This window comes from Pelmatolapia mariae, linkage group LG20, assembly GCF_036321145.2.
Source record: "Pelmatolapia mariae isolate MD_Pm_ZW linkage group LG20, Pm_UMD_F_2, whole genome shotgun sequence".
Taxonomy (NCBI): Eukaryota; Metazoa; Chordata; class Actinopteri; order Cichliformes; family Cichlidae; genus Pelmatolapia; species Pelmatolapia mariae.
Window position 1 is genome coordinate 23,131,776 of NC_086244.1, and position 14,889 is coordinate 23,146,664.

A 14,889-nucleotide genomic window follows, 5' to 3' on the forward strand; every position below is an offset into this window, starting at 1 on the left:
AAAACACAGAATCAAGTTTCAGAAGTCAAACAAAATAGGCAAAAACACAGCTCATAGAATAACTTCTCTGCCTTTGTAGCTCTGTGTCCAACACTGGCAATGTCAAGATGATCTACATTATTGCGGACATTGTATCTGTGTGGATGGCATGTATACTGCTGAGCTAGAAATCCCCTGGATGTGATACGTCATGGTAATTGCGTTACAGTTTCCATCACATTTATCTCATCTTATAAATACATGGTATTTATGCCAGGCTTGCAGGATCAGAGACTAGTGGCTGAGCGTTAGCTGAAATCAATGTTCTCATTTTACTTCTGCAGCACTCAAATAGTACAGTGCAGCTGAAACCGCACAAGACGACAATGGAACAGTCAACAGATTCTCTTCACTTGCACTGTAGCACATGTAGAGGAAGAGCGACACGCACGCATGTTCAAATGTGCGCACAAACACGCACGCACACACACGCATTAACTGATGCCCTTCTGAGGCACCATATGGATGGAAAAAGGCTAAGAGGCGTCTGGAGTGTGACCCAGTGCAAGCCACCAACATATTTTGACAAGTCTTTTTCTCATGCCTGCCAAGCATATGAATATACAGTAAAAAAAAAAAGAAAGAAAAAAGCCAAAAAATACCCTGCCACAACATAATAAGCAGGTGTATATCATAGCAGATTTTAAATGAGCTAAACAATGTCAAATGAGAAGACTCTCAGATCATGGTGAAAGCACTTTGGTCCACTCTTCTTTACACCGTTACTTCTGTTCACTGAGGTTTATGGACAGTCCATTCTTGGGATCATTGTCCTGCTTTGGCCAAGCTTTAGCTATCGTACAGATGCTTCACATTTGCCTCATACTTCAATATATAAAAAAGGTTTGCGGTTGACTCAGTGACTGTAGAATTTAGGCCTGTGGCTGCAAAACAAGCCCAAACCATCACCCCTCCTCCACCATGCTTGACATTTAACATGAGGTGTTAGTGTTGACATGCTGTGTTTAGTTTTCACTAAATGTGTTGCTGTGCATTAAAGCCAAACATCTTCACTTTGGTCTCATGTGTCCAAAGGATGTTTTTCCACAAGTCACAAGACTTCTTTCTGGAAAAACGTCCTTTGTAAACCTAAGCCATACTGCCATATTATTCTTTGAACTTAGAAAGAATATCTTTCCCCTGCAACCTGTCCAAGTCAGAACAAGACTAAAGAAATATGAATGTACTCTTCGTGAACTTTAACTAGCATTTACATGCCAACTGATGCCTTTAGAATCTGAGATATTGTTCCTGGGTTGTTGTTTTTTTTGCATTTTCTCTGAACATTGCACGGCCAGCTCTTTGGATGAATTTGCTGGGTATCTGTACACTCCTGGGAAGACTGGCAATGGGCTAGTACTTACCCTCCTAATTTCTATGGAAGCAGTAAAGATGTACCATTTAAAGACCTGTTGAGTACCAGATTATCATTATACCCTGATATTTAAGAACCTGAAAGAGGCGAATTGAAAAAGGGTGTACTTTCATTTTACCGTGAGTGTATTATATATTAACTACCCTATCATACTGTACCAAACAGCAGCATACAAAGATTAAAGCAAAGCTAAGAAGTCTTTTCTTTGGTGTAAAATATATATATATATATATATATATATATATATATATATATATATATAAATAAAAAAAGAGGGTCAGGTTGACTGAAATTACAAACTAAAAAACAGCCATGTAGCAACATAAAAAAAAAATGTCAACACTGTCATCTGCTGTGCCCACTGGTCTGTGCTATACAGAGCAGTGGGCTTACAATTTCTCTCACATCTAACATGCACTCTAGAGGCTGGATTAATGGTTTACGGTGAGGTAGGCAAGGTTATAAACTGTGACAAATGCAATAGCCATGAGAGACCTTGGCTTTAGAGGAAACTAACATAGCAGGTTACAACACAAGGCCATTAACATTGGACATATCAGGACAGAAGAGGCATGTATCACCACAGAGCTTTGTCAGTGTCGGCATATACAACTATATAAATGAGACATGGAGACATGTAGGACCCCCACCCCAGCCAAACCCTTCCAGCTCTTCATCCCATCAGCATCACTCACTGTAACCCATCAAGCACGACAGGCAACCTTGAATGACCTTGTCTTCTATAGCTCTCAGAGAACATCCAGCCGTCACGCCAAGCACAGCCCACCTATCCTTGTCTCTTTCTCCATATCACTCCCTCTTCCCACTTATCTGTCATTTCCTCTATCTCCCTCTTCATCTAGTTGTGCTGCCGTCTCTGTGTAATGTGGTTTGTATCACTTTCTGTCAAGTCCGTTTGTTGCTTTCATTTTAAAGCAAATGAGCTGAATGATGGATTGCAGGCTTATGGGGACAATTCCAGGCACCGACCCTGCACCATATTGTAGTGCAAGAGAGGTTAATCGAAAAAGAAAATGGAAAGAACTAAAAAAAAAAGTAAGCACACGCACATACCCCTTTGTTTTTTCTTTAAAAAGGCAATTAACTGCACACTGATACAGCTCAGCAGTGGGAGGTGATTGGTCCTGTTCTGCTAGCTAGGCGATAAGAGCTGAAAGGCATTTTTTTTTTACCTCAGACCAGAAATGCTTTCTGCATTCATGCACCATAGTCACTTTTAAAATGTTCATTTTAATGCCGCTGTATATCATTGACACCTACAGAGCCACGCCAAGAAAACACTATGTTCACAAATTCATCATATTATTCACACATATTAATTGACTTTAAAAGTGGATTAGGAGAGTGTTTGTATTGTTAGAGTGTTTTCTACACAGTTTCATTTGAACACCTCATGGTAAGGAAAATGGGCGAATACTCTAAGCAAAAACACAAAATCCCTCACAATGAACTGGAACAACTATTGTAACTTGAGTGCATTGATCAGCTGATAAAGGTTTGGGATTTGCGCATGGTGATGTGTAACTTGACCTTTTTAAACACAAACCGGATCTTATCTGAAGGGACACACTTGTTATTACCTTGTTGGACTGTTTGCAAATGATGGTGAGAAATACACAAGCTACAGTGGATTGAGACTCACCACCCACAGCCATGCCTCAGTCAGTGAACGCATACAAATGCATGTGAAATGAACAATGCCTTGTTACCACAGAGAACATTCTACATCCTCCCCCCTCCCTTTACCCATTGATAGGTGTGACACCCGCCCCCCCAAAAAAAACCCCCATGAAACAAAAAAACCCAAAACAGAAATTCAAACACCAAACAATAGGCATAATTATCTCACGAAACAAACTCCTTATCAGCCCCATCTGTAATTCCAATTAGTTTTTCAAATAAGCCTGTGTGAACATCAAACATCAAGACAGGTGCTTCCTGCACACAGTATTGCTTTTATTGTTTTATCATTAATAATACAGACAAACTGACACTAAAACCACATTTTGAGTCTCAAAAATGTCTTCAAACCCGTGTGGATGGGCATTTTGTCCCCATAAGTCACTGCTCGTCCCCACAACTATAGTGGCATGCCAAATTTCTGTCATTACAAAGATGCCTAAACATGTACACACAAACACACACACTGAATGTGCTTTTGTAACTAATGAGTTGTTGATGGGGCATTTCAGAGTTGCACAAAGGTTGCAAAGCAACGGCAAACTTTGTTTTTTTTAGTGCTGTACCAAAAGTTTACCAGCTGAGCCACGCCTCAGTGAAGTGCTCCAAAACATGCCTGGACAGCTCTGGTACTTATAAATGTTTGACTTACTGATTAAGTACTGTCTCTATAACAGTTGTGCTTACAATGACATTCATGTTATCATGGTTAACTTCAGGTTATGCAAGCAGCAGTGTGCAATTATTTTCCAAGGGTCTTTGCTGTGCTTTACTTTGGTTACTTTGGCTAAGTGTTTTTATTAGTAGTAATAGAGGCAGGAAGGATATGATAGATCTTTCTGTTTGTTCAGTGTCTGTCTGTTTCTTGGGTTTGTCATATTCCCAGTTAGCAAACCAGGCTCTCGCATTCACTCATTTATGACTTGTTATTGCACTCAAGAGTCTATCCGGCTGTCAGGGTCTGGACAGTCTCCTTAATGCATGACACCAGGGCAGGAAAAAGGGATTAGAAGCAAGTTAGAGAGAGTAATACTGGTCAATCTTTTTCGTTTTTTATCTGACCAACTGCGCAAATGAAAATGTGATTTTGCTCAGAGAATCTGAAACATACCAACAAGAACAAAGGGAATGCCAGCTGTGCTAGTTACGGCTACGTTGCACTTCGTCATAACTAGATCAGGAAGCTTCCACTAGACTTACAGCTCCCCTGCACACACACACGCGCATGACACACTGATGAGCACGCGCGCACAGACACACACACACACACACACACACACACACACACACACACACACACACACACACACACACACACACACACACACACACAGTCTGTTTCACATTACATCTAGACTAACTCCAAATAGCGCTGTGTATAAAAATAAAATTACAGGAAAACCATCATGCGTGCACTGACCAGAATGCTCGTCACGTGCACAGGAATGCAGACCTGCTCCCAACAGAGCTATTTGATTTAGAAAGCAAAAGTCCATGGGAGTTAGAAAAAGAAGAAAAAAAAGAAAAGTGCCTTAAAGTCTACATTCTTAGTGCACCCCACGCCTTTTTTTTTTGACAAGATCAGTACTCTTTTACCGTAAATTAAATGACGTCAGTACTTATGTTCATGGCTGTGTGCCCACTTCCTAGGGACATGGGAACCACCCCCTTGCCTTCTAAAAGCTTCTAACATCCTCTTGTAACAACTGAATTCAATCAATCATTGTTATTCACAGTATCTCTGAAATGTTGCCTCCCCCTCCACAATATCTCTGCTGGTGGTAAATGCCTGCTATGGAAGGACGTCTGGAAAAGTAAACTATTCTTTTGTTATGCCACCGTTACTGTCAGTGAAAATATCAGTTTCATACTATGTGTGACTTGCATCAGAAGTGAAAGCAGCGCGCTCTGAAATCCTCATACTGCATGTCGACAAAGGAAAAAGAAATAAGAGAAAAAAAAAGTCTAAATCTGAATTGACCTCGAGGAAGTTAAGAACTTCCTTATTTTACTTAACACAATGTGAGCTCCTGTTAATGATCATGGCCCTTTTCCTGGCTCTTCCCATAACATGCTTGCTTACATTTTGCCATTTTATTTTTTATTTTTCATACTTCTGGGATATCAGATATTAGAATAGTTACATAATCAAAGGTTAAGTTCTTCATTCCACTGTCAAAGATTGCCATGAGCCTGCAGGAGTAACAGCAAGAGAAGTCTGGCTGTGTGGGCGTCTGCATGAAAACTTGTGGTCTGGACTTACTGCGTCACTACAAGATGATAGAAACCAAATATCATATTTCTGCGTGGTGAGGATTTGAGTGAGAGAGCACATTTCAAATATTTCTTTTAGAGAACAAAAAATATTGCGAGTGTTTCATATAGATGAGGTGGTACGGTCTGTGAAAAGCTCTGTTAACTTGCTTTTGAGTATTGCAGATGCCAGGGGTTGTGTTGCAAAGGCAGATATGAGCATACGAGAAACATAAATCCTATATTCAGTTTTTTCAGATAAGAACAAATGGGAATGCCTACAGAGATTAGACGTAAGAGTGGATTTATACCCTCTAGCAAAATTTTTAACATTATATTTTGTTTTTTTATTGATCTAAAATTGGAGGTGAATACTGATCAATGATTCATGTGCTCAATGACTGTGAGCACAGGAAGCAGAGTAAAAATGGGGAAAACACCAGTTTTAAAAAGGAACTCCCTTCCTATTCACTTTCGAATTTAAAGAGCTTTAAATGTGAATGTTTTAAGAGAGGAATATTGCTTGAAACTCAAACCTTCTTACAGAGACTGCCTCATTCTTGACCGCTAGGTTCTAAGGTTGCTTTGAACTTCCCTCGTTAGTCACCAACTATATTTATACGATCACTATAATTCTGAAAATGGATTTAAGGTTTAACAGTGTTTTTTGTTTTAACTTGGACATTTTGGATGTAGCATTTTTGGATTAAGACATGATACGTGAACGTTATTGGGGCTTTAGAACCACTCTTTGGAAATGCCTGTGTATTCCAAAGTTTGCAAAACATCTCATATCTGTTTAGCGTCAGATCTGTTTGTGCTAAAGAAACTAACCAGCAATTTGCAAAGATGGAGGGGACATAAATGCCTGAAACTTTGTGGCTGGAAGAAGAAACACACTGCAGGAAACAGGCATACTATATTATATGTATGAAATGTAGAATAGAATATTTTATAGATGTAGGAATTGACTGTACATAAAGTGTAACTGTAATGGAAAAATCATCGCTGTCTATTTTAAAAAAAAAAAGTAAAAAAAAAAAAAAAGCCACATAATGTAATCATGCTCAGACACAGTATACACTAACACATGCCAGCAGGGACAACATGAGGTGCAGTTTGAGTTCATTATTGGTTTTGCACTAGCCATTCTGTCCCTCCATCTGTTCTGCTCTCCCAAATGTATGGATGTGTGTGTGTGTGTCTGTGAATGTGAACATGCTCATATCAGCCTTTTTGTCTGCATATCTGACCCTCCCCTGACTCGTTATGTCTGCTGAGCCACTACATGGCAGAGAAGCATGGGGGACCAGAAGTGGGAGTGAGAATTACATAAACGACACAGTGGTGCCAGGACCCCTTGCTTTCACTCTTCTGCTGGCAAATACTGGAAAACAGATCTAAAGGAAGGACTGTGAGAGAGGAAAAGAGGGAGATAGACAGATTGTTGATACATATGGGTGTTAGCTCAAGATGGACAGAGATTCTCCCTTACTAGTGCGCGCTCACATTCTCACCCTAATGGGACATTTTTGTAAGTGATAAGAGCAGGCAGGATGAAACGCAAGGTTATTTCCCAGTTTGTTCACTCAATCATGACTATGGGAAATGTTTGTTTATAAATGGTTCAAGATTTTGTCCGAAAAGAGTTGTAGTGCACAGATCAGAATGAAAGAAATGGCCGTTACAACTGGGTGTGTGATCACAGGGTGGCAACATGACATGAAGAACAACGAAATTACTGAGAAGTGAGAAGTGAAGGAAAACCTATGGTTCCTCTTTAGATCAGTTACAAAAAGGAAATAAAGAGCTCATATGTATTTTAACTAATGTTATACCAGAGTCATCTGCTGCCGTTGATGATAGTACTTAACAGCCTCCATTAAAAAACAACAAATAAACAAACCATTGCTTGTTGCACGGTTTAATAAACATACTTTTTTTAAGTATTAAAGTGTTAAGTGTACCCACATGAACTGCACTGCTTGTAGTGATAAACATCTTGAGAATAATCACCTCGAATCTGCAGCCCTCCTCTGGTTTATAAAGCTTTACAACAAATTCAGCTCCTTGTTTATCTAACGGGCCCACAACTGCAACAAAAGTGAGAAAGTCTGCCTGATGCCGGGATTCTGAAAGCTGTTTTATTATTGCTGGACAAGCTGACTGTTCGTGCAGAAAACCCTAGAGCCACCGGGAAATGTTCTGGTTCTCCTGATAGGCAGTTTTATTTTTAGCTCTAAAGTAAATTGGTGACTTCATTGCTAGCTACAGGGAAGCCTGTGCCCAACTATAGGTGGATTTTTATGACGTTTAAGAGAGCCTTTTATAGTTTTATAGTGTTTCAGAACTGCTCGATGCCTAAATAAAAAATAATAATAATAAGGATGCACAACTATTAAAAGCACAACTTCATTAAAAATAACAAATATATACTGTAGGCCACAGTTTACAGAAGTTCTTTATGTAATTCCCAGCATAACAAAATGGAATATTCAGCATTCAGACTGAAGTTTAAGTGCCAGGACACAGATTAGGAGCAATAAAAATCTAAGTTTTATAATTTTAGAGCATGTTTTATGGCTTTCCAGTTGCTGTTAGCCCTCTGAAGCAAGTCTGCCCCCAGTTGGAGAGCGCCCTTCTCCTCCTTTCTCCTGCACTTTTTTTCTACTGTAGTATGCCAAGAATATCTCAAGTGCCGGTTTTATGAACAACAAAGCAGTTCCTGCCAAATACAACTATGCAGATCATTAAACCAGCTCAACATGACTGGGTTCTTCTCACGTAGCTTTTGGTCTTTTGCCAGATGTTTCTGTTTTTCTCTTGTATTTCACCCGCTAACCCGACCTGCAACTTCCTTTCTTGCCTCTTCATTTCACAAAATCTGAAATTGTAGAGTTTACTTATTTTGCACATCTAACCTTGGTAGAACCAACTGACCTTCCGATCTGTATGACGAAAAAACTGCTCTTCAACTCTTGTCAAGTCACAATATGCAAGACAGTCGCAGTGTTGCTAAGACAGGGCATTGCTTCATTCCTCAAGTACACCCACAGCTTCATCTCACCCCTTTCCTCCTGCTTTTATATTTGGCGGTTGTCCAATGCATTCCTGTGTTATTGCAGTGGCTCTGAATAATGGGCAAACAAAGGACATGCACAGACAGGTACACATGGACCCCAACCCCCAAACATACACTGTACTGCACATTTCCTGCTGCTTGATATTTTCCTACCAATCTCCCCCACCACAAAGCTGAAGTCTCTTCACAGCTGGAGGTTACTCCTGTTGACTGAGCAATGGGCCAGAGCAGCAAGCAAATGTTGCACGCTGCAAAATAGTAGTAGTGACATATAGTGGAACAAGATGCAGAATAACGCAACCTTTCCTTGTGATATACACATTCAACTATCTACAAGGCACGCTAGAGCTACCATTCGAAATCCTTCAAAATACATGAACTGTGCACAGCACCGAGGTTTCAATGCCCACATCTGAGACACTCTTCAATATTATGGTTAATCACATCAATGCTAAATTCAAAACTCTATTTGCTTAGCTGCAACATAAACTGTGTAATGATTTTGGAAAACATATGAGATGATATTCCAAGTTAATAATATGGAATAAATAATGTATGTCTGTGCTATTTTATACTGCATGCATGTGTATGTATGCATTAATTAGATAACATTAAAAAAACTGCTAAGGCTTTGGAGCTGCATTTGATACCTTTAATATTTCATGAGAATAATAGTACTTCTGTTTTAATGCAAATGATGCATATGGAAAAAAACCATTCTCTTTACTCAGCCATGCATTTCTACTTAACTTCATGAGAACATTTCATTGTTCAGATGGAACCCTGCAAAGATAAAAAAAACGAAATTTTTTGTATTTCCCCTACTGTTCCCGTGTCTGAGCCAAATGAATGGGGAAAAAGGAAGTGGTGCTGGATAAACAGACAAACAGGTGGAGCTGTACTGACTCACTTTGCACTGACAGCAGATTAAACAGATGATTAACGCTGAGGCATTTTTTCATTTTAATAATAATAATAATAATAAATAAAATAATAATAATAAAACATAAAAGAGAATTTTATCACCTTTGAGCCTAAAGTCATGGGCTATTTAACCAAGAAATACCAATTCATTACATTTATATTTATGTAGGAATTATGTTTATCTTCTAAAGTTAGAAAAGCAGTGTTTAAGCTGAGCCTTGTGTTGCCTTACATGTGAAAGATGACTCCAAGATCTCACAACGAGGAAAACAGCTTAATAATTTAATACTGTTACTGGACTGTTATTTGATATAAACAGATACCCAAACAGGAAAAAGATGAAAAACTCAGCATAGTGGCTGTAAAACAGCTATGGCTACAGGTACACTTGGCAATGCTGACGATTTCAGTCAAAAGTTACTTGTAAGTCCATATTGGGTAAATAATCAGCCTTTCTCCCACATTCTTTGATCAGAGGTGACCTGATTTGCTGCAAGGTTGCAAAGGTTGCACTTCATACTGGCAGACATTTACATGTACACTTATATGACACAAGCATTTGTCAGTGTCATGTGTCAGTCAGGTGATTCATTTAGCAAAAGTAAGCAGATTTTTCCGAGAATTACGCGCAGCCACTGAATCCAGTAATCTGTTGTGGCCAAGAGCACCCACAGCATGAAGCATAACTACTTTTTAAGGATAGAACTGGACAGCTTGCTGTGACTCTATCATTACTCTTACCTCACCTCTATTTTTATGTCAAGGTATAGAAACTAGTTAAAATGGAATATGCTTAAAGCAAATAATGGTAGATGAGCAAAACTTTACAGTTTAATGTCTCCATGAAACAAAACTGGAATTTCCACTATGTTTTCATGTAGCTTAGACAGCGAATATTTGCTTTCAGTAAATGGCTTTTTCGAGCAAAGTTTAAAACCAATGCTGTCCCTGCAATAATGATCCCCTAGAATCAGCAGTGCGTCACTCATCAACACACTGTGTGCATTTGGATTATGCCTCACCAGCATGTTTGACTGCCCTCAAACATTTGATCAAAAGTAACCACGGTAACCGTCTCAAAAACAAAGGGAGGCTCAGACCAGGTCAACAAAGACTGGGATTCTCCCCCAGATGATTAGGTTACATAAATGATTAGTGCCCCAACACAAGACCCTCAGTAAGCCTCTAAAATAACTCACTGCCCTCCAGCTAAGGCCTTAATTATACTTTCTTGTTTCTGCGAGTCCGTTAGGGTCTGAGCAACTGAAATTTCGTCATCATACAGTGAGTGCGAGGGTCCCTACGGACATGTGCCTGCTAATTTTTTGAGAATGCTTGAACTCCACCCCAGGGATTTTACATTGCAATACATTAACTGTGCATGTGTCCCATATACAGTCCCAGACGTCAAAGAAGAATATCAGGAACGACTACTTTGCGTGTCTGTCTCCAACTGTCCGCAACAGAGTATAATCAAGGTTTAAGAGGAATGACTACTCTGCTGTACTGTCTCTAGCTGTCCGTGTCCATAACAGACTATAATCAAGGTGTAAGCAGTGGTATACCAACACTCACCTCCACTAGCTATCTGTTGATCAAGTATCCAGGCAGCTAAGGAGTCATTTTACAGAAAAATGATTACTCATATGACTGTGCTTGCTATGCCCTTCTACTTTTATCTCAAAGAAGCTACAAGTAAAAAAAAACAAGAACAAACCAATAAAATAAAATGAGAAGGACATTTTAAATTTGAGTAAATCAGAGTTTAGATTCTTTATAATGATTTATTAAACCAACACTGCTGAGATTAAGTGAACTGTTCAGCACTTTTCACTTCAGTATTAGATTCTCTCTACTACTGCCAAATAGACCCTCACCTTTATTCTTTGTGGCCTCTATCAAAATCAAAGTGCTTGAACCATTCCTCTGAGATTCTGATCCACGTTGACATGATAGTACTACACAGATGTTGCAGAGCTGTGGGCAGCACCTTCAAGTTACTAATCTTTTGTTCCCCCACATCCCAAACACGCTCTTTTGGATCGAGATCTGGTGATAAAAAAATAAAAATAAAAGTATACTTTATTGATCCCTGTGGGGAAATTCCTCTCTGCATTTAACCCATTCACTCAGTGAAGTGAACCCAGTGGGCAGACATTGGGCGCCCGGGGAGCAGTGTGTAGGGACGGTACCTTGCTCAGGGATACCTCAGGGTAGCCATTCAGTGGATTCGAACCCCGGACCTTCCGGTCACGGGGCCACCACTCTACCTATTGAGCTATCCCTTCCAGTTGGTTATTTGACTACAGGGTACTCATTCTCACATTTAGGCAACCTGTCTAAAATTAAATGAGCTTGTACATTATTATTTTATTATTAATATAGCACATTTAATTACAACAGGAGCGTTGACCAAAGTGCTGTACAAGAATACAACATACATAATAAAATAACTTAGAGTATTGATAGCAAACACCAAATATGAATTAACAAATAACTCTCATGCTGTATTAAAAGCCAGTAAATAAAAATGTCTTTTAAGCATACATGGCCGTTATCGTGCTGATAGCAGTCATTAGATGATGCTAGCTCTGTGTTCATAAAAGAACAACAACAACAACAACAACAACAACAACAACAACAACAATACTCAGGTAGGTTGTGCCAGTTAATAATCATCAATTTCTACCAAACCATTACTCTACTTCACTAGTTACTCTACTTTGCCTATTCTCTGTAAGTCCTAGAGAGGTGTACATGAATATCTTAGTAGAATATCTGGTGACATATCTGGAACTGATGACTGGTATTTTCACACTACTGTCTGCAACCCGTATGTAAAAGTTGTATTTATCGATAAAGGAAATTAGAAAGATCAGGAATGACCAGTAGTAGGCTGGACACTGATTGTCAATATATTTATATTTATTATATATTGAAAACTTCACTCAAACATGCCATGTAAAGAATATCACACAATAAACATGTATCAGGATATTTTAATTTCTTTACTGCGATTACAGTTTAATCAATTTAATCTTGTTTACTGCTTCCTGCAGTGGCAGAGTTTTAAGTCAAATGTCCTTTACCTCTGCACATGCATTTACACATATGAAAAGGGTCTACACTGAAGCAGAAATAACAATTTATATGTGTTTATTGAAATAATAAGGAAAGCGCTCTTCTGACCCATAAGGGTTACTTTGTTTTATTTATACTAGTTCTATTGAAGTTTACTGAGAGGTCCTATCTATACAATCTCAATCCAAAAGAGATGTGTCTATCAAAAATCCCAAATTACTATAATGGCTGTATCAATGAGGATTTGTCATCATACAGACCATCATGGGAAGCAGGATGGCATGTCTCTATGGTTCCTGTGACAATAAAAACTAGTCAGTCCTGGATGGGAACAAGTCCTGAGGGAACCATGGCAACTGCAGTGAAAATGTCAAACACCAAAGTAGAGGAATTTTAGTGTCTGGACTCTCAGGCATTCAACTTTGTGTGTATTTAGATTTCATACAGTTTTCTACTTACTATTAAATCAGAGAAGTCCATTTGCAACTGTCTAAAGAGAGTCACAAAAGTTAAAGCTACATAATTAATCCCTATTCAGCACGCTTGTCTATTCACAATGAAATCCACCTGAGGCAGCTTGACACACAGTTAATATTTCACCCTGGCTCTCTCTAGCTTCTGGAAATTAGCCTGAGGTTGCTGGCTAATTCCAGCAACTTCATGTAGCAGGAGGGTGTTAGAGGGAGTAAGAATAGTACTACACTGGGCCTCTAGGACCAGGATAAATTGCTTTAAGAGTGCCAGAGAAGCACAGGCATTAACATTGAGACACCAGCATCAGCACAGAAGTAACCAACCCATCAAGCACAAATGGGCTCCAAGTATTATGACACACAACAGGCTGCATTTTCCACAGACAACTCTACTCACTTGCACTTAAATACACACGCGCATACACAGTCACTTAACACTGCAGTGCACAGACACCATTATTATTACAAGTGGATCTCTACTGGAGTACAGCCAATTTTTAGTTCTGTGGTTACCATCAGCCATGCTTTTAAACTCTGAGTATAAACACCAACAATACAAGACTTAACAGAGGCAGTTTTACTACAACTAGTACTTATTTGGATTTTAATTCTTCTAGTGGTGCTTAAAATGCTCATCAACTGCCTGTTTGTTCTTAGTCAAAGTACCGATTTAACAAATCCATTAAGCATAATGAGCTAAAGTGTAATGCACCTTGACAAAATTAATGATTTACCCCATTCAGACTAGAGTAACAGGGCTGCATTTGAACATGTTGTTGTTACAAACATGTACTATGCAGACCTAATGTGGGCTTCCCTAGAAATTCCAAACTGCAAATTTAAAAATATCATCTGTCTTATCATTATAAGAGTCTTCCTCCTGTAAACCTTCCCACCTCAGAAGTAATTTTTTACTCAAATTAGGATTCAAATGATCCCGAAGTAAGGTAGCCACTTAAGTTGGAAACTTTTCCAGGCAGGAAGTGGCTGCACAAACAAATAGATGCACATAAGTGAATCATACAAGTTTGCACTTGCAACACATAGTGGGCGTGGCCAGAGGAAATGGAAACTGCTCTGGGAAAACAGCTTTCTCAGAAACACACTGCAAGCAGCATGACAACATAGAACTGCCCTGATGGCTCTGCCCGTAAAGTGATGAAAGGGCACGATGCCAAGCAAAAATTCAGAACGTGGTCCTTCTGCAAGTAATTTCTTGAGACAGGGTGGGGAGAATGCCATCAGCATTTATTTATCATACTATAGTACTACTGCAAAGCGAACAAGGAATGACATTGCGATTGAAGTTAGATTATCAACTGCAAATGCATTCTGCAAGTGGTGATCTATTGTAAGAAAATAAGCTACAAGAAATAGATTTGTTTTTAAATTACATTTCATGGACATCCACTGGGAATAATTCTATAGCAATAAATATATATGTTTTTAAACAAAAAAAGCGCCACATGTTACATAATTTAAATGTGTAGCCATAAACTACCAATATGTTGAAATTCAAACATGCTAAAATGTGTTTTGCAAATGAAAGTTATGGTTTTCATCAGCACAAGATAAGAAATTGCTTGATTGATGTCATTACATTGCAAAAGATATGATTCACGATTCACACCTAACTCATGACTTCTTTTATGAGTTTCTATGAGTTTTAAAAAAAACTTTTATGATTTCCGAAGCATGTTTCGGTGAAAGAAAAGATTAACCCTGCAGATATTGCTAAAAAACAAACAAACAAACAAACAAAAGAAAACAAAAAAACATATTTTTTATAGATTATTTTAGCAAATTCAAATGAGATTTGACAGTCTACATTTAGAAATTCTAAATAGTTAGTTAGGGCAAGACAAACACTTCTTCTGCAGCCGAGAGGATGTGTGGTAACCACACAGCTTGAGTGTGTGTTTGCTTTGTAGTAGTCTTCACATAATTGCTTCATATGCTGC

At 38.8% G+C, this 14,889-nt stretch overlaps 1 protein-coding gene across 1 annotated transcript in view; it reads right to left on the bottom strand.

Annotated features, from left to right (window-relative positions):
* Positions 1 to 14,889, bottom strand: part of b4galt5 (UDP-Gal:betaGlcNAc beta 1,4- galactosyltransferase, polypeptide 5) — a 31,127-nt gene that overhangs the window by 11,435 nt on the left and 4,803 nt on the right. The window lies entirely within an intron of this gene.